General features: G+C 29.1%; 1 protein-coding gene across 3 annotated transcripts in view; it reads left to right on the plus strand.

The window, feature by feature from the left end:
• The window catches only part of LOC145242406 (LIM domain kinase 1-like), a 339,107-nt gene that overhangs the window by 193,264 nt on the left and 121,252 nt on the right, over positions 1 to 24,591 (plus strand). Inside the window, exon 1 of one of the 3 annotated variants that reach the window (XM_080105439.1) lies at positions 9,642 to 9,822. The exons of the other annotated variants lie outside the window; for them this stretch is intronic. The gene's annotated coding sequence lies outside the window, so the exon portion shown is untranslated. Of the gene's footprint in view, positions 1 to 9,641; positions 9,823 to 24,591 lie in introns of those variants that run through there. 3 annotated transcript variants of the gene reach the window in all.

A 24,591-nucleotide genomic window follows, 5' to 3' on the forward strand; every position in this document is an offset into this window, starting at 1 on the left:
GTGAATTTTGGATCTAGAAAAGTAGACACAAGTTTTTATCATTTAGATAGGATGAAAATCTTGTTTTCGTTGATTCAATGACTTTTTCAACAGTCCAAAATATCAGAATTAAATTAGACAGCTTTTGAAAGAAATAACCTCAAAGTTAAAATTGTAGGTATTATCATCGATATGGTTGAAGTTCTGTAATTTGTTTCTTTGGTTATTTTTCAAATGGATTCAGTAACTGGACAATTTTTTCGAACAAGTCCCTAATGGTAAGTCGTTAACGTAAGAATTTTATAGCATCGCAAATTCTTGTATGAAAAAAAAATCAACAAATCTCTTTAAAAATTCTGGTTTCACATATATACCATGAAAAAGTCTTATTAATGTTTACCAGATCAAAAAATATTCTGTTATTCTGAAGCCAAGTTCGTTTGCTTATTATTATGACTGGTAAACATTAATCAAAAGGGACTTTTTCTGGACATTCAACGTAAAACAAAACGGTTCACACAAACTGGAAATAAATCATTTGTAAACAATCACAGCATTAACTTGAACAAAGTCAATACAAAAATAAAATAAAGATGTTAAAACAATAAAAAACAACCGTTCTTATGCAGAGAAGTTTTAGAAACCCATTTCTTAATATGTGGAGGAGAGGGTGTTTTTCTAACTGTACTTTCACCTAACAATTTAATAAACAATACAAAACAAGTGATTTGTGCCATAAGTATTGAAGAAGGACAACTGAAGCTTTTTTCTCTATATGTGTTTGACTGGGGAATGGGTTGAGGGAACCATCTCAAATGGACGAATGTGATCAAGCAAAGAATTCAACATAAAATTATTACATTTTCTTGAGGATACTATTTAAGAAGTACATGGTGTAAAGAGCTGACATTTGGATATAGCATTCTACAATATGTATTGATTAGGCATGCAATATTTCAGATATTTTAATAATTTTTGTGATATGCGAGTTTGAAATTAGTATATGTTTGACATTTAATACTCTATTTCCACCACCAAAATTGAACATATCAGCATTTTTATCGATTTATAATGAAGTAAGTTGCAGCTGGAATTGTTTGAAAAAAAATAGGCATAATAATCATTATGTATAGAATTATATTGAATGTTCATATTTACTGTCATTTAATTCAGTATTATTCGATGATACTTTAAAAATTGTCCATTAGTGCAATTTTGCTATTATAAATGGTGCAATGTTCACTTTTCAGTACTCAAAAATGAAGGCCGAAATTGAATTAGAAATAATTGTACTTCAATTTCCTACTATTAGGAGTAATGACATTTTTACTGGTTACTTTTTTGTCAGTTGGTTTCAAAGTTGTCATGCTGTAATTTACACATGTTCGTGCTTCTTCGCCATCAGCAGCATAATGTATCCTGCTGATTCTGCTTTATTAGCATCAGTGGAAAGTAGATGTAGAATTCAATTCTAAATAAGTTTTCTATGCCAATTTTTTAGAATTAATATTTGAATCATGGGCCTAGGAAAGGAGACACAAGTTTTTATCATTTTAGATAGGATTAAAATTTTGTTTCCATTGATAGCCTGAAATGTTCAACAATGGTAAAAAGGATTCCACTCAAGTCAGAAATACTAGAATTAGATTGGACAGCTTTTGACAAAAATAACCTCACAGCTAAATTTGTATGCATTATCATTGATATGGTTGGTGTTCTATGACTTGCTTCTTTGGTGATTTCTTCAAATGAATTCAGGAACTAGATATTTTTTTTTTTTTTTTTTTTTCAAACAAGTCCCCATTAGTAAGTAGTGATCTTATCAGCACACATTACAGGAGATTTTCGTTGTTCTTGATTTATTTTCAGCATGTAATATGCTGAATTCCACTTTGAGGTTTTTCAAATTAAGCTGATCCTATATTTCAGTTAAATTGCTAATAGAAAGCGATTAAAGTGAGAAACTGTATTTCTGTTAAATAATGTAATGGTTGTCTTTGCATTCTGAGTTACAATGTATGATATTCTAAATCACATTCTCTGACATTGGCAACTATATTTGTTCCTGAATCCCGCAAGAAAATTTTATTGAAGATTTTATACTCATCCAGAACATTGTACAATTCTTCACTTGCATGTGCATCAGGAAATGGAACAACTCTAAGCACAGCTCTGCACTGTTCAAAGTAATTTGAAAACAAATAACCTGTCAAACTCAGAAAGGGAACATTATCTGTGATAACTGTCCAAATGTCTATAGTTCATGAAATGCTGCTAATTTCAGCAAGAGACAGTTGAATTTATATTTTACTTTTGTAAATATATCGAAAATTATTTTACAGTGAAGTACTTTTTTGATGGAATACTTTAATTTGAACAAAGTTTTGCAATAAGCTTATTAAATTCAATGTCAGATGTTACAGAATATTGTTGAATATCAACAGCAATCATTTCTCTTATCAGATAATTGATATTCTGTGACCTGTGATCATTAGTATTACAAACTTTCTTTTTGGCCAATATTGGTGCTATAATAGCTTGGTGTTTTTGCTGGAGGCTCGTAGTTGCTGCCACTTGTTCATGGAATGTTTGTCCCTGGATATTCATTGTGCTTCCTTTTCTTATCTGCAGCTTTTGCTTCTTTTGAACGAACCTTTCTTGGTTTAACATTAGTTGTAAAATTTTTTGATGATTTGTCACCCTTTGATGTGATGGTTTGACATAACTTGCAAGCAGCTATATTCTTAGTCTTGGGATTGCCATCAAAATACTTGCAGCAGAAACTGGTTGCCATAATGGTTTAAGGTTGTTGATATTTAGTTAATTTTTTTACATATTTAAGTTACTTATGTCTGATATCTGTTTAGTAATTTATCTCAATAAAATATACATCATCTAACCCAGAAAAATAAAAATGTGTAATGGTAGCAAGGGTCCAAAAATAAGGAACAAGAGTATGACTGATGCAGAAGGCTTTATTTTCAGTTTGCACATCATCGCAATTTACTGTACAATTCTTCAACATGAAAACTGCAAAATAAATAATTTTCTTTGAGAGTGATTTAAAGTAAAAAATGTTACTTCGATAGGAAGAGAAAGGAGGGACATTTTCCATATGTTTACATCTTTTTACCTCAAATTGAGTGAAGTTGTAAAAGTCTACATATTAACAGCACGTCATGTCTTTTATTTGATAATATGGTGTAGACGATGCATGTCTCGATAAATTTTCACCGGTAAGCAAAAGAGTGAGTGGTTTTCTTTTACAATATAATTAATATTAGTATCATTGATGGCAACCAAATTTGCTGATAAATCGCATTAGAAAATCATATTAATCGTCCGATTAATCGGTAATTGGACGATTATCAAAGTCCGATGAACATTGAAACCCAAGTATAAACCATGAATCTATATGTTATTATACCATGAATAGAATATTATAAATAAATTCATTATTTATCAAGTCAATCCAATGCTTTCATTCTGCTATTACATGCCAGAAAACTCAAGCTGTAAATAATCGGTAATCGGCCAAATATGATAATTGGTACTTCCCTAGCTAGGATAACAGAATATCTTATCATTGTTTTGACTCTCGAGTATATATCCAACACCGTTAATCAACCGAGAACCACATCACTCTTTATAAGAACATAAGATATCAATGAATATATACCTGAGAGTCAAAACAATGAAAAGAATATTCCGTTGTCCTACCCTTAGTTATATTATTTTTAACAATATTTTGAGATAACATTTCTTTTTCAAGTGAATTTTTTAACACTTTTCAGCTAAAATATATTCCACCTCATTAAAATAGAGATTTTAAAGTTTTTTATTAAAAGATTAAGCGGTAAAGTACAAGATTCTTAAAAAATAAGTTCTACAGACGAAAAAGGTTCTGTTTCTCAAGTAAATATGCCATGTAAAATGAAGCCTGACTATTGGGACAGTATTGGAACACTTAAATTTACCTGCAATATTTTTTCTAGAAATATTTTTTTTAATGTTTTTTTTTTAAAGATTTATTTATATAAAATATTGTGCCGTTTGTTTTGTTTTTTTTTCCCTGATACTATTTCAATATTTGAGTCCATTTAACAGGATACTTACATGTGAGACAGAATCTTCCTCTAAAATACAAAAGGAAAAATTTAGTAATCAAACGAAATTATTTTATTTTAAAATTCTCGATTTTTAGGGAGTGGGAGCAGTGGGTCTTTGCATATGTTTATGTTCCTATGCTGATGAACATTAAAATTATAATCGTTGCATCTCTTTTCCTGTTTGACAAGCACTAACCAATCATTATTCAATAGGCTCTTTGTGCGGCCATTAATTTTAGCACAAGATATGTCAAGGGTTATTCACATGTTATGAAATGGATAAAAATAAATCCCTTATAAAAACTTTTATTGTAGTGTTATTGCTCACAAGGAGAGGGGAGGGGGCATATAATCATATTCAAACTATCTCTCTTTCTCATAGTATTCTTAGTACTAGTACTTATACTTGAGTCTTGGGGTCATACAATCATAATTATGGCATGTAACTGGTGGTGTGGGGTGACCTTCCTTGTACAACCAAAAATGCCATTTAGTTTTCATCATCAAACGTTTTCTCTGTAAAGTCTATCCTGTTTAAGAATTTTTAGATGAGGTTTGACAATGTAGATTATTAATAATCTCCGAAATTCTTCATCTTTTAAAACTCTGAAGTCTGAAACCCGAAAACTTTTACAGAATTTTTAAGTGTGGACTGTGATGTAATGGATAATGACTTTGAGTAAAAACTATCAGTTTTAAGTGACAGTCTTCTTGGCGTTTACGATTCAGCTTTTACTACAGGTGATAATAACTGAGAATAATATGAAAGATAATCAAACACTTCTGCCTGATCATGGCTGATTGAATAAGAACAATCTATCCCCATTAAAAAAAATGTTTTCTGCTGCTTTTTTTTATTGTTTTTTTACTTTTTCTGCATCCTTTCAATATTCCTTCTTAGACAAGATCTGAGAAATGGGATGGTGGATAGTAGTGGTGGGACGATTAATCTGAATTGTTCAGAATCGGAATTGCATCATTAAAAAATACCTTAGATTTATGATTCTTTCATTATGATTCTTTTATATTTTTAAGTTGAACTGTTTGCTTGAAGTGAGATAAATGCTGTAAAAAATTTATGATAAAAACGTCATAGAACTTTTCAAAACATATTTAATATGATATACAAGAATTTTATTAACTACTTTAAAGGTAATCTTTATTTATCTTAATGAGTTTTCTTATTCCGTCACATACATAGGTGCTGTCTGTCTGTTTCGAAACTTCAAGGCCCATGATTAGTTATGTTTGCACTGTTTTGAAACTCTAGGGGCCACGAGGTAACATTGTTTTCATGTGTGAGCGAAGTTTATTTATGTATAAAACAGCCTAACTACATCAAGTCTATGAAAAAGTTGATGAATGCTTAACCTTTAGAGAAAAAAGATTTTTCAGTGCTCTCATTGCGAGTAAATCATGCTAAAAATCAGTGTTTTTTCCAACTGGTGACTAAAAAAAAGGGGGGGGGCTTATCGTTTGGCAATTTATTTTTTATTTTATTTTTTTTTTACTGACACTCTTCCATTAGTAAATGAATGAAAAATCTCATTAGTAAATGAAAAATGTCTTAGCAACCTTTATATTTTTTAAAATAAAACAAGCAAAGTCAACAGGAAATATTTCTAAAACTAAAGTGAAACTGATCACATGTTATCTGTTTGCAAAACTTTGCCAGTCAGTCGGCTTTTTTAAAGTATCCAAAAACAAAAACGTTAAAACTACATATTATGCTGACTGACGGTTCTGCTTAAGGTCTTTCGAAAACTACAAAAGTAAACAATCATTTTGGTATCTGTTAAATAAATGTGGTAAGTGAATTTAATTTTTTTTTTCTTTTAGAAATTTACATTTCATTAAAATATTCTGCAAATGAAGCAATTAAACATTTCTTTTGGAACTTCCTTGCAGAACAAAAACACAAAAAATGTGAAAAATTTATTAAAAAAGGAAAAAAGTGTAACTTCTTTTTTTTTCTTTTTTTTTTTTAAAATCTTTTGAACCCTAACTTTGCAAACTAACTAGTCACTCAGAGCCGTTCAACTAAAGGACTGTAGAGGCTTGGTTGACATTCACCGATGCCTGGTATCACAGTCGTGATGTGAGCATGGGTAAATGTTTCCCAACCCCTAACAAAAAAAAGTTGTCAGAAACAGCATTAAGGTGGAGACGATTTCGAAAGTTCAATAAATGACTTTTATTTAACAGAAATAAACAATTACCAAAAATTTACTTTTTTATATAAAAATAAAGAGGTAAATTAAAACATTAAATAAGAATAAACATTAAAGGACGATAAGTATATAATTATATAATAAAAATAAGTATAGAAATGAACCAATTTAGATTTAAAAAATAACATTATTGTTAAAAATATTTTTAAAAAATCAAATAAATAGGAATAATTTGAGACGATTGAATATAAAAGGCTAAAAATTTAATCAAAGATTTAGTTATTTTAAAATTTCATTTAGAAATAAGAATATTCTAGAAAGTGGAATAAAAATCAGTTAGCGATTGAAGCTGCAAAAAAAATGTTAAATTTTAAAGAGTTATCGAAGATAAAGAGAAAATAAAACAAAAAAATGAATATCAAAAGATAAACAAAACATGTTATTCCCTTGAAATTTGATATCGTATTTTTGTTGAATTAATCATAACTTAATTTTTCTTTATATTTTTTAATATATAAAATAACTCCTGAAATTGATTGTTATTAATTTCATGGTGCATGTTTAATTCATGATTAAAATATTTGTTTTGACTTTTATCTTCAATGAAAGAAATTTTACGAAAAAATTAAATCGTTTTCGAAATTCCCTTAATTGTATTTCCACTTTTTCACTGTACCAAATTTTTTCGCTACACAAAAACTTTCGATTACATAATGGTATATTTCAAAACAACAATTCCACAGGAATTGGAATCATACTTGGTGTCGGAATCGTTAATCAACATTTTCCTGGAATTGGAATCGGAAAAAATTTAGGAATCGTCCCAACACTAGTGGATAGATAGATAGATAAACAGATAAATTGATCGATACACAGATAATGAAATAAACACATAGACAGATCACAATAATTTACTGCTTCTGCCCGACCACTCTCTAACAGGAAGATTCAATGTGTTAACTGTTGAAATGAATAAATAGGAATAAAGTTGTTTTTTTTTTTTTTTTTTTTTTTTTTTTTTTTTGCATGTTTTGCATAAAGAAAAATTATAATTTGTGACTATAAAATTCTGATTTTCATAAATGTTTGATAGTATTTAAGAATTAGGTCTGGAATTCGCTTTAATCTGTTTTTTTTTGTTTTTTAAGACTGATTTTAGAATTCACAGTGAGAGATCAGTTTCACACATGAATTTTACATAAAATGATCCCTCATTATCTAGCTGTTGTGTTTTAGGGCAGTAAACTATTTTTATATTATGGGAGATAAATTCTTGCATTTTATTTATTTATTTATTTTTTTTTTTTGAGGAGTCTATTTAAAAAAAAAAATTTTTTTAGGCGATTGCATGCAGTTTTACGATGTTTTTTTTTTGTTTGGATGTTAAACTAAACTCTAAGGGTTAGTAATAAAGTTAATGTCACTTGAACTTAGAATTAGTTATAAAATTAAGACTTTTTTTTAAGCATTGGGCTTGCCATTCAGACTTAGGGATTGTGATAGTACAAGAAGGGAGGTTGTATCACTGGAAACTAGGGTTATTAGGAGGGTAAGTAATGTTAGTTTTGGACTAACTTTTCATCATGACTCCTCCTCCACTTAAAAAGAAAAAAAAAATGCATAAAATTATTGTGATAGGTTGATTTATTAGCCACTCACATATCTAGTTATTAGACTGGGATAGTGATAGAGAAAAAAGTTGGGAAAATTATTAGAAAAATTATATATATCTATATATTAATATAATAGTGTGTTATTTTCTTATATCCGGGTCGTTTAATAGTTATGTACTTTCATTTCTTGTCATAATTTTACAAAGAATTCTTCATAAGTTTTGATTTCGGTTTCAATTATAGCTGATAGCACTTAAGTCATCTATTTATTTTATAAATAATTTTACTAAGATTTCTTCATAAGTTTTGGTTTCGGTTTCATATAGCTGAAGGAACTCAAGTTACATATATATATATATATATATATATATATATATATATATATATATATATATATATATATAATCATAAGTTTTTTATTTCGGTTTCAATTCAAGCTACTGCACCCAAGTCATATGGATATATTTTTTTTATTTTTGAAATCGCAACTTTATAATATATAAAAATCGATAGAACAATAACTTTATATATACAAAATCTGCAAGAATTAAAATATCATATTTAAGCATACTTTACGACCGGGCTTTGCCGGGCGTTTATGCTAGCTTAGATAAATGCTTTTGCAGTTTTAACAAAAAAGCTACAATAATATCAGAGCGTCTCCATTTACACTGAACATCTACAGAATGCCAACATCAATATATTACATATGAATGAGTTCTCTGTGGAATTTCCACAGGACCCGCTAGTCTATATATTAATATGATAGCGTGTGTGTTATTTTGTGTCTCACACCTACATCTTTTTTCCTTCCAAGTGATTGTCGTTTAATTGTTATGACCTTTCATTTCTTGTAATAAATAATTTTACCAAGAATTGTTCATAAATTTTGGTTTTGGTTTCGATTATAGCCGAAGGAACTCAAGTTATATATACATATATTTTTTTTCTTCATAAGTTTTGGTTTGGAGTTCAATTCAAGCTGATGCAGCCAAGTCACATGGATATATTTTTTATTTTTAAAATCACAACTTTATAATAATATAAGGATCGATAAAAAAATTGACTCTATAATAATATATACGAAATCTGCATAAATTCATATTTAAGCGTATTTTATCATTATTTAATCATATTTAATCATATTTTACAACCGGTCTACGCCAATCATGCCTGCTAGCTTAGATAAATACTTTTGCAGTTTTAACAAAAGAGCTACAATAATGTCAGGGCATCTCCATTTACATTGAATATCCACTAAATGCCAATATCAATCAATATATTACATATGAAAGAGTCTGCTATGGAATTTCCACAGGTCTTGCTAGTAGATTATTTATTTCAACTATAAAATCTTGATATTCATAAATGTTGGGGGGGGGGTATTAGACTAGCTGGTATTTTCAAAAGCTGAAAAATGTTAGCTTGTTTGGTTGATAAAAACCTGATTTTATGAATAAATATTTGTAATTTTGGGATTTCTTGGTCATTGACCTGTCAACTGCGTACATTTTGTCCTTCCGCTTAATTCTTAGGAAAGAAACTATTATTTTGGTTAATTTAAGACGTAACTAAATTTCCTCTCTAATTATAATTTTCTGTTTGTCTATTGTTTATATAAAATAACAATGTGTCTAACAATAAAAGCTACTATACAAAAAGAAAAGAAAGGAAAAATCTCAAAATATTTGTGCCAAGTGTTTTTTTTTTCTGTTATTTTCCGGTGTTCAATGAATTTCCATGTAACTGCACCTTTTCTTTTTTTTTACATAAACATTTCGTTGTGCTTATGCAATTGAAATATCCTCTCTCGCTCTCTCATGTCAAGGATATATTTAACACAGCTGAATAATTTGGGATTTTACTCTTAAAAAAAAAAGAAAAAAGAAATCAAAACAAACTCAACTAGGAAACTATATTATTTGGCTGTGAAATTAATCTTCCTACCAGGTGAGTACGATCTCTGCTTAAAATGTATTTTCACTGAATATGTATTTTCCAAATCAAAAATGAAGAATTTATTTAAAAGAATATCTCTTAAAAGAATAAGATTCAGTCCAAAAAACGTATTCAGAATAAATAAATAAATAAATAAAAAATTAAAATCCTGATTTTTCATAAATGTTTTCATAAAAATTTTCGAGGACAATTAGTAAACCAACATTTTATTTTTATTAATCAATGTGTTTAATTTTAAATTATAAAATAAAACACATAGACAGTTAAAAGGCTTGCAAATCACACAAAATCCGGGTTTTGACGGTAGTAATCGCATAATAGTTTTAAAAAAAATTTTTATTGAGCATATAAAGAAAGAACTTTAGTCGGTTTACTTTAAAAGGATTATTGAACTGATCTAAGATGTTGGAGAAAAATTATTATTTGGACCATGTTCGAAATCTATAATGAATATAAAAATGTTCATTTTCTACAAAATATTAGGAGTAATCAGAAAATATTGGGACTGATGTTTAGCTTACTTTATTAGAAATAATTAAGTAAAATGATAATTTTCTCCAAAGTCAAATTAATAATGGGTAAAAGTTTTTTCTCTAAAATATTATGTGCGGTTTAGAGTTTGGTTGCTTTGTTATGACTTGGCTCTTTTTAAGCCATATAATGCCAAATTTAGTTATTTTTGTAAAAGTTTCCATGCTTCAATTTAATATTATCAAACGTTTATGGATTTGTTTTGTATGTGTTACTAACAGGACCCGTTAACTGGCGTTGCCCAGTGGTAGCATTCCCCTCCCCCCACGTAAAATTTAAAGTAAGACTGTTGTTGTTGTTGCCCAACCCCCTACCTCCTCATGTTAAGAACGATTTTCGGAATAGACATCCTCAACCTACCTATGTTTAGAACGGTTTTCAGAATAGACACCCCATTTTGTGAGTGGGGGTGGAGTTGTCACAAAATTTGCCTGAAATGTAACTTTGATAATCGCTGTCAGGATTCCCACACACAAATAATATGACAACAAAATTTGATGGTTACAGTGTCGTTTGGCTTGTGCATACTAATTTTGCAGGTAGGGTATGGTGCAGGGTATGGTTCAGGGTAAGGTGTTTTTGTTGGCAAGATTGGAGTTTAGGTGGCAAAATATTCTCGAACCCTCTATCACTTAAAAGGAACTAAATTCTGTAGTCACCTGTACGTTACCATGTAAACATGTAAAGAGTTTTAAATAAGATTAATTAAAAAGAAACAATATAAACAAAACGTTTTCTTTAAATAATAAACAATTATTATTTATTTTAAACAGTATATACAGAATTTTGTTTATATTACAAACAATATAGATAGAACATTTTATAATTTGAAACAATGTAAACCTTTTTAAATTTTAAGTGTTAGACAACAAAAACAGAAACAGAATTTTTAATAATTTTGAAAGAAATATTGTTCGCAGACATTTTTCAATATATACATTTTTCAATATATATATTTTTCAATATATATATATATATATATATATATATATATATATATATATATACCTAAAAGAAAATACAATTGGGGGAAATTAGTCAACTATTTTGGTTTGTGACCTACTTGCATTCAAAAATAAAAACAAAACATGTAATAATAGTTGCAAGCCAAAGAAAAAAAAACTAAAATAAAAATTAAGCAACCCCCTAAAAAACTGTAAATAGCAGCGAGTATCCGTGCAAATTAACAAAAAAAAAATTAGCCGTAGTAGGCAGGCTTGAACGTGTAGCACTAAGAGGAAAAGAAGGTGGGGGAAAAAACGGAAACGTTTTAATCAACTATGACGAATTTACGACTTTACAATTCTTGAAATAACACCTGTAAAGATTCGCCATTTAGTTGTACAAATATTCTCGAACTATGCAATCACTGTAAGGGACTTTTCAGTTGACACCGGTATCCCGTTTAATGTAAACAGAAGTTTATCTACTGTAAAATGAAACCAACATTTTATTTTTATTGTTCAATGTTTTTAAATCTAAATTATAAAACAAAATACATTTAATCATTGTAAAACTTCATCCTGCATTATTTATTTTTGAGAACAATTAGTAAACCAACATTTTATTTTTATTAATCAATGTGTTTAATTTTAAATTATTAAATAAAACACATAGACAGTTAAAAGGCTTGCAAATCACACAAAATCTGGGTCTTGACTGTAGTAATCGCATAATAGTTTAAAAAAATTTTTTTTATTGAGCATATAAAGAAAGAACTTTAGTCTGTTCACTTTAAAAAAAAGAAAGGTTTACCTAGAGGTTTGAAAACGAAGAAGAAATCAAATGTTTTAAACAATTTAAAGGTTTCCAAATCACAAAAAAGCCGGATCTTGACTTTAATAATCACATAATCGGTTGTTTTAAATTTGTTGATAACAAATTATAAAAATTGTCTAAAGAAAGAATGTTAGTCAATCGTAAGTTAAAAAAAAAGAAAGATTTATCTAGCTTTTAGAAAAGGAAGAAGAAATAATGGCTATCAGCAGGTGACGATGTGTCAGAAAACAGTATGTATGGTGTATGTAAACATAAAAGATGTAGCATGCTAGCATAGCTGTATAAGAAAAGCTAACATGTACGGTATATTTAATGTAAAAATATAAGCAGTCTTGGCTTATGAACATGTTTTGATGTGTTAATATGTTTGTAATTGGGGTATTTTATTTAAAACAATTACCTCTTGTGTAGAGGGAAGCCATGTTTGTAAATCTCTGGAGCGTTCATTTTTGTAGGAGGATTTACATTCTGGAATGAACGAATAGTCAGTTCTTAGCCAATGAGATTTGGTGGAATGTGAGAAGGGAGAAATAATTATTTTTTGGAATCAGGAAAAGGAAAGATTATGTTATGTATATAAGTATATGAGCCAGATAATAAGGGTGCAACCCCATATCTGACCAAAATATAGAATACCCCCCCCCAGTTTTGATTGGGAGCAGTAGGAGTACATTTTGTTTAGAGGGGAAAATAGCAACTACTTCCACTATAGATGGTTGCAACTGTGATGATGTTGTTCCTAGGATGTAATGTAGGATTTTAATATAATGAATAAATATGTGTAAGATGGCGTTCAAAAGTTACATAATATAGTGGCTAATAGTCTAGACATGATAAATTTGTATGTGGCATCCATTGGAGCAAACCTAGTGTACTTTGGTCCAGAGGAGAATTTCTGCAATCAAGTTATTATATATGGAGATAAAGTGTATAAGCAGCCAATTCTATTTTAACCCTTTAATGGGATCCTGATGGATAAGAGTGGGTCAAGGAGTAATGACAACTAAGGACTGACTCCAGCCCTCCACAAAGCTCCCAAATCACCAAGTGTAGTTTAAAGTCACATTGAGGACTGGGCTGAAGTGGCCAATTTTGGAACAGTTGATGAGATTATGAAATAGGGTAAGCAGCAGAAGAAACAGAAGACAAATGCTTATATGAGGACAATTTCCTTGCCTAAGTTTATTGTCTTGTGGTGTTTGTGTTTGGAACTCTATGATATCAAAAATGTTTGAATTGAAGCTAAATCGTCCTCAACAGAAATCAACCGTGTTAATTTTCTTCGCAATATTCTGTTATCAAAAAAAAAAGAAAAAAAAGAAGTGAAGACTTGAGCTGAATTGTTTGACCTAAATGACATTTGTCATTTGTTACTAGTGTCCCATGTTATTGGCAAATGTCAAATTCAGTTATTTTTGTAAACATTTCCGCGTTTCAATTTCATAATATTTTCAAAGTTTTAATGGATTAATTAATAACGACTTTGCTCCAATTTATCCAAAAATTATTTAGTCTGACCTAAACAACTTGTAATATAAAACATTTTTAAATAATCACCTAAAAATAAAAATCAGTAAGGGTGAAAACTCGTATTTAAAATCGAAGAATATAATAGGAGTTGACTACCTTACAACTAAAATCTAATTTTTTTCACTGTGTACATTTAAAAATGTGCAAACAAAAACAAATAAAAATTAAAATGACTTTATTGCATTTTTGACATTATTGGGCATGTAAAAGGATTTAAAAATTTTAAAATATGAAACAAATATTTTTTTTTTTTTCGAAAGAACGAGCGTATTACCATGAGAGAAAGGCAGTACAAATTAAATTTTAATTTTTTTGCATTGTCCAGAAATGTTGTTACCTTGGTGATACCATTGGAGCACAGAGAGGAACTAATACTAGTGTGATTCATAGAATTAGGAATGGATAGAGTAAGTTAGGGAAACTTCTGCCATTACTATAGAGTGTTGCTGCTGTTGACGAAGGAAATGGTCTATCGGGCATGTGTATGCAGTATGATGCGTCGAAGTGAATGCTGACCTGTGAGGTTTTTCATAGACAGAAATAATATGAGAATGGTACTATGAATGTGTAATGTGAGTTTTAAAAACAGGCTTAGATCTGTTGACCTCTGAGGAAGATTAAGTCTGGACAGTATAGGGAGATATTTTCAGAATAGGAGATTCCATTAGTTTGGTTATGGCGAAAGAATGGAAAGAAAGTTTTTAGGTTAGTAGAACAGTTGAGGTAGAAGGTTCAGTTCACTAGGGGAAGGCCAAGGAAAACATGGGAGGATGTGTTTGGATGAATTTAAGAAGGGATAAAAGTAACCTGGTCAGGTAAAAGGTTAGTTTTAAAATCTATTTGTAAAATCTGTTGAAAAATACCAGCATGTTAGACAAGCAAATCTAATGAAAGTGAATATAATGATAGAAGCGACCTATGACCGATTTAGTTTCTTCAGAATAGAAATGATGGTTGTAAAAAATATCCATGTTGAAGCTATTTTTGCAGATATCTTTCTATTAAGAATTCTTTCTACAATGATATCGGGTACTTATGAGAAGGGCGATTAAGTCCAGATTGCCAACATTCCTAAGTGAAGATGTTTCTGTCAGACAACCTGGATTTGAACTTTGCACACTCAGGTTGTCAGTCCATATCGTTAACCATGGTTTCTGTCAGTCCATATCGTTAACCACGTTAACCATGGTTTCCGCTCTGCAAGATCTACAGCAGATGTGCTAACGGTTATATCACACAGGATTAGTGAATCTCTTTACAAAGGTTTCCTTTCCAGGGCAATTGCTCTTGACATATCGAAGGCCTTCGATAAGGTATAGCATAAGGGCCTACTTCACAAGATATCCAGCTACGGTATTACTGGAAATGTTTTCTCAATCATTAAATCATTTTTCTCTGATAGGTTCATAAGAGTAGTGGTTGATGGGCAAAAATCAGAGGCCCACAGTATTAATGCTGGAGTCCCCCAGGGGTCCATCCTGGGCCCAACTCTTTTCCTGATCTACATCAATGATCTCCCAAAACACATACTTAAGTCATTCGTTGACATCTATGCTGATGACACGACCATCTATGGCAACATATCAAAGGCCGTAAATGACAAAGTTCTCTCTAATTCTCTCTCCTCTGATCTTGAGCGCATGGTACAATGGGAGAAGAGGTGGCTGGTCACTTTTAATGCATCCAAAACCAAGCTTCTAGCTTTACATCATCAACGCTCTGATCCCCATCTGGCATCAATTGAAATGAATGGCTCTCGTCTTGGGGAGGCTCCATGTTTTGACAAGCTTCTGGGTTTGACCTTTACTCCAGATCTAAAATGGAACACGTACATCAAATCTGTTGCCAGGGACGCTGGGTAAATGGTGGGATCCTTCTATCGCTCCAGAAGATATTTCACTACTAATGCAATTCTCTATCTGTATAAAAGCCAAGTATGTCCAAGGATGGAGTACTGCTGTCACATCTGGACAGGAACTGCTAAAAACAGCCTATCCTGCCTTAACAGAGTACAAAATAGACTTTGTGGTTTAGTGGAGGATGCCCTTTTCTCTTCCCTGCAACCTCTCTCCCACAGAAGAGACGTTGCGAGCCTGTCTTTGTTTTATCGTTATTTCCATGGCAGGTGCTCGTCTGAACTCCAATCCGTCGTCCCCCCTCGCCAATCTTTCACGAGAAACACCCGTCTGGCTGAAACTACTGTCAATCAATAATTTTCCCCACTTTTTATCTGTGCCTAAATCCAAACGTAGATTCCATGAGCAAAGCTTCTTTCTTAGAACTGCACGCCAGTGGAACTCTCTGCCGTTTGCCTGTTTCCCACCTGACTACAACTTGGACGTCTTCAAGTCCAACATAAACAAACTCCTGACAAACCGCCCCCTTTAGTAAGACACACTATCAAAACCCCCCAATACTAATGATTACTACAATGCTATCTCATTGATTACTGTACACGCAATAACCCTTATTCCTGAGTGGCCTTCGGGCCTTGATAAGTGGTGACCCCCATGTAAAAAATACCAAAAAAACACTGAGTTACCATCATCTCCCTGCTAAAATTGCACTCAGTTTGTACCAGACTCGGTATTTAAGTAGATAATATTTAAACCTGCCGACATGTTTGATGACTATTTCTATATTTTTCTCATTACAATATGAAACAATGGCCAAGTTCTTCTTTTGTATCTCTTTTGTTTTTATCAATTTTATATAATTACATTAAAACAATTATTTAAAACAAAGGATTATGATGTCAATAAATAAATGTGACCAATTAAAATATTTTAATTTACAGGGTTATTCAAAAATCAAGAGACTTTATTCAAAAATATAAATACTTTATTCAAAAATCAAGAGACTTTATTCAAAAATATAAAGACTTTATTCAAAAATCAAGAGACTTTATTCAAAAATCAAGAGACTTTATTCAAAAATCAAAAGACTTTATTCAAAAATATAAATACTTTATTCAAAAATCAAGAGACTTTATTCAAAAATATAAAGACTTTATTCAAAAATCAAGAGACTTTATTCAAAAATATAAATACTTTATTCAAAAATCAAGAGACTTTATTCAAAAATCAAAAGACTTTATTCAAAAATCAAAAGACTTTATTCAAAAATCAAAAGACTTTATTCAAAAATATAAAGACTTTTTCAGATATAAAAAAAAAATTATTTTGAAATTTTACCCTTAATTGTAGAATCAAATCAAGGTCTGGAGAACAATATGAACTCGGATGGTTCTGCTAACAAGAAACCCAGAGTAATGATGAATGAATCTCTTTTTGAGTTAATAAAAAGGCTTGTTGGGCAAAATGTACCTGCAACGGAAATTATGCAGATGACAGGACAGAGCAAGTCTACTGTGTATAAAGCAGTTTCAAAGATAAGAGAAAATCCAGATTCCTCTTATTCTGAGAATTATGGAAAATCAGGGCGACCTACAACACAGCATCCTGACTTGGTAAACAAGGTTAAAAATATTATTAATGAAGACCAGTCGTTAACTCAAAAAGGGATTCAAACAAAGTTTGAAGAAAAATTTGGATTTACCCCGAATCAAACCTCCGTTTGCAGACTTTTGAAGGAAGTGGGGCTAACAAGAAAAAGGCTGAAGAGGAAGGCAGCTGTCGTTAACACGAATAATCACCGTGAAAAAATGAGAGAATATGCCAGGGCTTTTGTGGGATATCGAAACCGAGAAGTTTTGTTTCTGGATGAAACAGGCTTTAATTTGCACACATCCAAAAATTATGGATATTCGCAAATTGGTGTAAGCCCAGTTACTTATGTGCCCCCTTCTAAAGGACAAAACCTATCAGCCTGCTGTATTATTTCACAGTTCAGCTTATCCTATTACAAACTGATTGATGGATCGTTTAATGGGGAGAGGTTTCTTGAGTTTCTCGTTGGGGCTGTTAATGAGGGTGTTTTAAGGAGAAATGTAGTCTTAGTAATGGATAACGCCCCAATCCACAAGACAATTGTTGTTAAAGAGTTTTTAGAATCTCACCAGATTGAAGTTGTATATCTTCCCCCCCTACAGCCCCGACCTTAACCCTATAGAAAAATTTTTTAGTATGGTTAAGTCTAGATACTCGGCCATAAGACCTCGTGCTGTTACTAGGGAAGAATTAAAAATTAATGTTGGTAATGTTTTGGAAAACTTAAATGGGGAGGATGTGCAAATTTTTGAAAATCTCATAAGAAATATGTGGGACCTAATCTACCAAGTAATAACAGGTGTTGAATAAATGAAATTATAAAGTCTCTTGATTTTTGAATAAAGTCTCTTGGTTTTTGAATAAAGTCTCTTGGTTTTTGAATAAAGTCTTTATATTTTTGAATAAAGTCTCTTGGTTTTTGAATAAAGTCTCTTGGTTTTTGAATAAAGTCTTTATATTTTTGAATAAAGTCTTTATATTTTTGAATAAAGTCTTTATATTTTTGAATAAAGTCTCTTGGTTTTTGAATAAAGTCTCTTGATTTTTGAATAAACCTGTATATAAAAACTTTTATGTACAGAACTAGAAGATTCTCCATTCCTAAGACAAGTACCATGTTTTTCTCACCCTACAAAGATTTAAATAAGATAATTTGTTTTAAATCCTCATTCAAATTTGGATCAAAATCCATGATTTTCATTCTAGAAAATGTATAAAAGTTTGAGGATTCTTAAGAAGAAATTGAAATTTGGGGAGTATTTATTAATTGGTGTCTAATAACTACGGATCAAATTTAATGCAAATCTAAAATATTTGAGTTTTTAAAATGGAAAGTTGCGCCTATATTATGCTTGCTAAAAGCCCTTTAAAGTATTAAAAAAAAAAAAAAAACCTGGGGAATATTTATTGGCAACTAATAGCCATTATTAAAATTAAAAAAAAAAAAAATGAAATTTTTCATAAACGGTTTCCATTGCATATTTAGATAACTCTAATTCTTGTGGAATTTTAAAATAAGTATTCATATTTTTTGAATTTCACTTTCTTTGAAGTGCTTTATTTTTAAACAAAAAAAAATTGTGTGTTCAAAATGAACATTTAGTAAACTTTCCAAATGTTTCCTCCCACTTTTCTTTTCACTTCTGAACCTATAATAAAACAATGAAAAAAAAAAAAATGGCATTTGTTAATTTGTGTCCACAGCGCAGACTGATATACTTTTTAACGGGATTAACCATTTCATCAAACTGAAGCAGCCGCGCCATTAAAAATGTTGCAACACGATTTCATGTAAAACAAACATTTTTTTTAAAGTGGACAAAAGCTAACTGTGATTGACAATTTTTTTTACTCTTTTTCTCAGCTGAGGTGTTATTTATCATGTTGCATATTTTGAAACAATACCTCTTACACACGGATCATTTCCGACTAGCTTTAAAAATAATCACCCACAATTATGATACATAAGCAAGATTCGGATCAAGTAAAGATTAGATATCCTGTAGCAGAAGGCAAAGATTGGCGAACATTTCAAGTGACACCGGTTGTTTGACCTTTACATTGCCGTTGGTTGTTTGTAAACACGTCAAATAGCAGACATGGTCGAATGTTTACGAGCAAGATTTTTTAAAATATATTTACAAAACTTTTGAAAATTTAAAAGAAAAATTATATATTTACAAAACATTTTCTTTAATATTAAATATTTACAAAACTTTTAAGGATTAAAAAAAAATCTTTTTTCTATTTACGCAAAACTTTTTAATGTAAGTAATAAAACGAACATATTTAAACAAAATATATTTAAATAAATGTCTTTCTCAGTGCGTTCTTATATTTACAGAACTTTTGAATACAACTAATAATAATAATATAAATGAATGGTAAATTTTTACGACCTGCCCCAGCGTTTTATAAACACTCCAACCAACCTCCCTATGTTAAGAACAGCTTTCGGAATAAACACCCTCCAACATCAAAAGCCGTTCTTAAAATGGGGTGGTTGGGGGTGTTTATACTACGCTGGGGCAGGTCGTAAAATAATACGAAATAAATAAATAAAGCAACGTTATAACTGAGAATTTCGGATGATGTCAAATAAAAAATACATAATTTAAAAAAAAAATTTGAAATAAAATTATTATAATCAAACTTTTTAATGGCAAAAACAAATATAAAATAACTTACTTGTTCGGATTTTTGCGATCAAGATAAATTTTTATGTACAGTGTTTTTTTTTTTTTGTTTTTTAATCTTTCTTTGAGTTTTTAATAAAATGTAATATTTATTTAAAGTGAGATGTATATAGGTGGTCAGTGAAGGAGAAATCCTTCGAGACCGAGGCAATTTATATGCATAATAAAATCACAAGTATAAGCAAAACAATCGAGATTTTAAAAAATATATTTTATTCACATATCTTTTATAACTTTTATTTTTATAAAGATGAAGTGTAGTATCAAAGGATACAAATCTTTTTATAATTTTCATTTTTATTTTAAAAAAAAAACAAAAAAAACTTGCTATTTGTTTACTTCTCCATAAAGACAAATTAAGTACAAGTAAGTTTAGCGTCCGAAATTTTCAGTTTCTGATGTTTTGTTGTTGGAAATTGTACACGGGAAGGCGAGCTTTATTGGTTGAGGCGCTGAATGCCATGTCTTCTTTTCAGGCTTTTGATTGGACCTCTAGGAAACTTCCTGCGTGCGCAGTTTTTAAAACTTACAGACATTTTCGCTCTCTTGGAAAAAAAACCCTGCTAGGGACAAGATGCTAAATTAAGTATCTCCCTAAGAGGGGCTGCCTCAAGGTCAACCATGCTTAGAGCTCCATTTCCCTTTTTTGTTTTTCCTTTAACCAAGAATTTATTCCTATTGTGATAGGAATTTTTTAGACGAATATCATCTACCCTAGAACTAAAATAGTTTGGCTCTGTTATTGGAGTTTTATTCTTCCAGATACCATAAATAAATGGTTTCTGCTCCCTTATACTAGCTTCTCCGAAGAGAAGCAATTTTACACTTAAAAAAAAAAACAAAAAAAAACTACCAGACTCTCAGAGAGATGAGAAATGGGCATATTTTTTGCAATCCTACCAAAGAAGACTGAAATTCATCACCTCAGAAAAGGCTTTCTTTATTCCGTTTGTCCTTTTTTTTGCACTCTGCCGAGTTCTAAAGCGTGTGAAGAAATTAATTCTCACATACTTTATTTTGCTGATAGTTTATATCTTTCTTCGTTTTATTTTGCGAAAAATATATGCTGATATTTTATATCTTTGTTCGTTTTATTTTGGTTAAAAATATTTGCTGATATTTTATATTTTTCTTCGTTTTATTTTGCTAAAAATATTTGCTGATATTTTATATCTTTCTTCGTTTTATTTTGCTAAAAATATTTGCTGATAGTTTATATCTTTCTTCGTTTTATTTTGTTAAAAATATATGCTGATATTTTATATCTTTGTTCGTTTTATTTTGGTTAAAAATATTTGCTGATATTTTATTTTGCTAAAAATATTTGCTGATATTTTATATCTTTCTTCGTTTTATTTTGCTAAAAATATTTGCTGATAGTTTATATCTTTATTCGTTTTATTTTGTTAAAAATATTTGCTGATATTTTATATCTTTCTTCGTTTTATTTTGTTAAAAATATTTGCTGATATTTTATATCTTTCTTCGTTTTATTTTGTTAAAAATATTTGCTGATAGTTTATATTTTTCTTCGTTTTATTTTGCTAAAAATATATGCTGATAGTTTATATCTTTCTTCGTTTTATTTTGGTAAAAAATATTTGCTGATAGTTTATATTTTTCTTCGTTTTATTTTGCTAAAAATATATGCTGATAGTTTATATCTTTCTTCGTTTTATTTTGGTAAAAAATATTTGCTGATAGTTTATATCTTTCATCGTTTTATTTTGAGAAAAATATATGCTGATATTTTATATCTTTTTCATTTTATTTTGAGAAAAATATTTGCTGATATTTTATATCTTTCTTCGTTTTATTTTGAGAAAAATATTTGCTGCTATTTTCTATCTTTCTTTGTTTTATTTTGCGAAAAATATATGCTGATAGTTTATATCTTTCTTCGTTTTATTTTGTTAAAAATATTTGCTGATAGTTTATATCTTTCTTCGTTTTATTTTGCGAAAAATATTTGCTAATATTTTATATCTTTCTTTGTTTTATTTTGCGAAAAATATTTGCTGATAGTTTATATCTTTCTTCGTTTTATTTTGAGAAAAAATATTTGCTGATATTTTATATCTTTCTTTGTTTTATTTTGGTAAAAAATATTTGCTTATAGTTTATATCTTTCTTCGTTTTATTTTGTTAAAAAATATTTGCTGATAGTTTATATCTTTCTTCGTTTTATTTTGAGAAAAATATTTGCTGATAGTTTATATCTTTCTTCGTTTTATTTTGCGAAAAATATTTGCTGATATTTTATATCTTTCTTCGTTTTATTTTGAGAAAAATATTTGCTGATAGTTTATATCTTTCTTCGTTTTATTTTGAGAAAAATATATGCTGATATTTTATATCTTTTTCGTTTTATTTTGCGAAAAATATTTGCTGATATTTTATATCTTTCTTTATTTCATTTTGGTAAAAAATATATGCTGATAGTTTATATCTTTTTTCGTTTTATTTCGAGAAAAATATTTGCTGATATTTTATATCTTTCTTTATTTCATTTTGGTAAAAAATATATGCTGATAGTTTATATCTTTTTTCGTTTTATTTTGAGAAAAATATTTGCTGATATTTTATATCTTTCTTCGTTTTATTTTGAGAAAAATATTTGCTGATAGTTTATATCTTTCTTCGTTTTTTTTTGAGAAAAATATATGCTGATATTTTATATCTTTTTCGTTTTATTTTGCGAAAAATATTTGCTGATATTTTATATCTTTCTTTATTTCATTTTGGTAAAAAATATATGCTGATAGTTTATATCTTTTTTCGTTTTATTTTGAGAAAAATATTTGCTGATAGTTTATATCTTTTTCCGTTTTATTTTGAGAAAAATATTTGCTGATATTTTATATCTTTCTTTATTTCATTTTGGTAAAAAATATATGCTGAAATTTATATCTTTTTTCGTTTTATTTTGAGAAAAATATTTGCTGATAGTTTATATCTTTCTTCGTTTTATTTTGTTAAAAATATATGCTGATATTTTATATCTTTCATCGTTTCATTTTGAGAAAAATATTTGCTGATAGTTTATATCTTTCTTCGTTTTATTTTGAGAAAAATATATGCTGATATTTTATATCTTTTTCGTTTTATTTTGCGAAAAATATTTGCTGATATTTTATATCTTTCTTTATTTCATTTTGGTAAAAAATATATGCTGATAGTTTATATCTTTTTTCGTTTTATTTTGAGAAAAATATTTGCTGATATTTTATATCTTTCTTCGTTTTATTTTGAGAAAAATATTTGCTGATATTTTATATCTTTCTTCGTTTTATTTTGAGAAAAATATTTGCTGATATTTTATATCTTTCTTTATTTCATTTTGGTAAAAAATATATGCTGATAGTTTATATCTTTTTTCGTTTTATTTTGAGAAAAATATTTGCTGATAGTTTATATCTTTTTTCGTTTTATTTTGCGAAAAATATTTGCTGATAGTTTATATCTTTCTTCGTTTTATTTTGCGAAAAATATTTGCTGATAGTTTATATCTTTCTTCGTTTTATTTTGCGAAAAATATTTGCTGATAGTTTATATCTTTCTTCGTTTTATTTTGCGAAAAATATTTGCTGATAGTTTATATCTTTATTCGTTTTATTTTGCGAAAAATATTTGCTGATAGATTATATCTTTCTTCGTTTTATTTTGAGAAAAATATTGGCTGATAGTTTATATCTTTTTTCGTTTTATTTTGCGAAAAATATTTGCTGATAGTTTATATCTTTCTTCGTTTTATTTTGCGAAAAATATTTGCTGATAGATTATATCTTTATTCGTTTTATTTTGCGAAAAATATTTGCTGATAGATTATATCTTTCTTCGTTTTATTTTGCGAAAAATATTTGCTGATAGTTTATATCTTTTTTCGTTTTATTTTGCGAAAAATATTTGCTGATAGTTTATATCTTTCTTCGTTTTATTTTGCGAAAAATATTTGCTGATAGATTATATCTTTATTCGTTTTATTTTGCGAAAAATATTTGCTGATAGATTATATCTTTCTTTGTTTTATTTTGCGAAAAATATTTGCTGATAGATTATATCTTTTTTCGTTTTATTTTGCGAAAAATATTTGCTGATAGTTTATATCTTTTTTCGTTTTATTTTGCGAAAAATATTTGCTGATAGTTTATATCTTTCTTCGTTTTATTTTGCGAAAAATATTTGCTGATAGATTATATCTTTATTCATTTTATTTTGCGAAAAATATTTGCTGATAGTTTATATCTTTTTTCGTTTTATTTTGTTAAAAATATTTGCTGATAGTTTCTATCTTTCTTCGTTTTATTTTGAGAAAAATATATGCTGATATTTTATATCTTTTTTCGTATTATTTTGCGAAAAATATATGCTGATAGTTTCTATCTTTCTTCGTTTTATTTTGCTAAAAATATATGCTGATAGTATATATCGTTCTTCGTTTTATTTTGTGAAAAGCACCTAAAATAATTAATATTTCGTTCATAATTTAGCTTGTATTTACTTAGTGCGTACTCTTTAGGGGAAGGCGGGGTAATTTGAGCCAATTTTGTATGTTTGCTGTTCAGAACCCAAACGACTAATTATTTTGCAAATATGTGTGTATTATTTTCAATTCTTTTATTTGGGAACATTGTGAAACAAGTTTCAGTCTTCTGCTAGTACACCTAAACCGACCATGAGTTTTAAAAAACTGCATATCAAATGGCTCAAGTTGCTCCGACCATGGAGCAAGTTGATCCAACCTCTGGGGTAAGTTGTGCCACACAAAAATGTGT

Source organism: Euprymna scolopes, chromosome 21 (assembly GCF_053919585.1).
Source record: "Euprymna scolopes isolate OS-2025 chromosome 21, ASM5391958v1, whole genome shotgun sequence".
NCBI lineage: Eukaryota > Metazoa > Mollusca > Cephalopoda > Sepiida > Sepiolidae > Euprymna > Euprymna scolopes.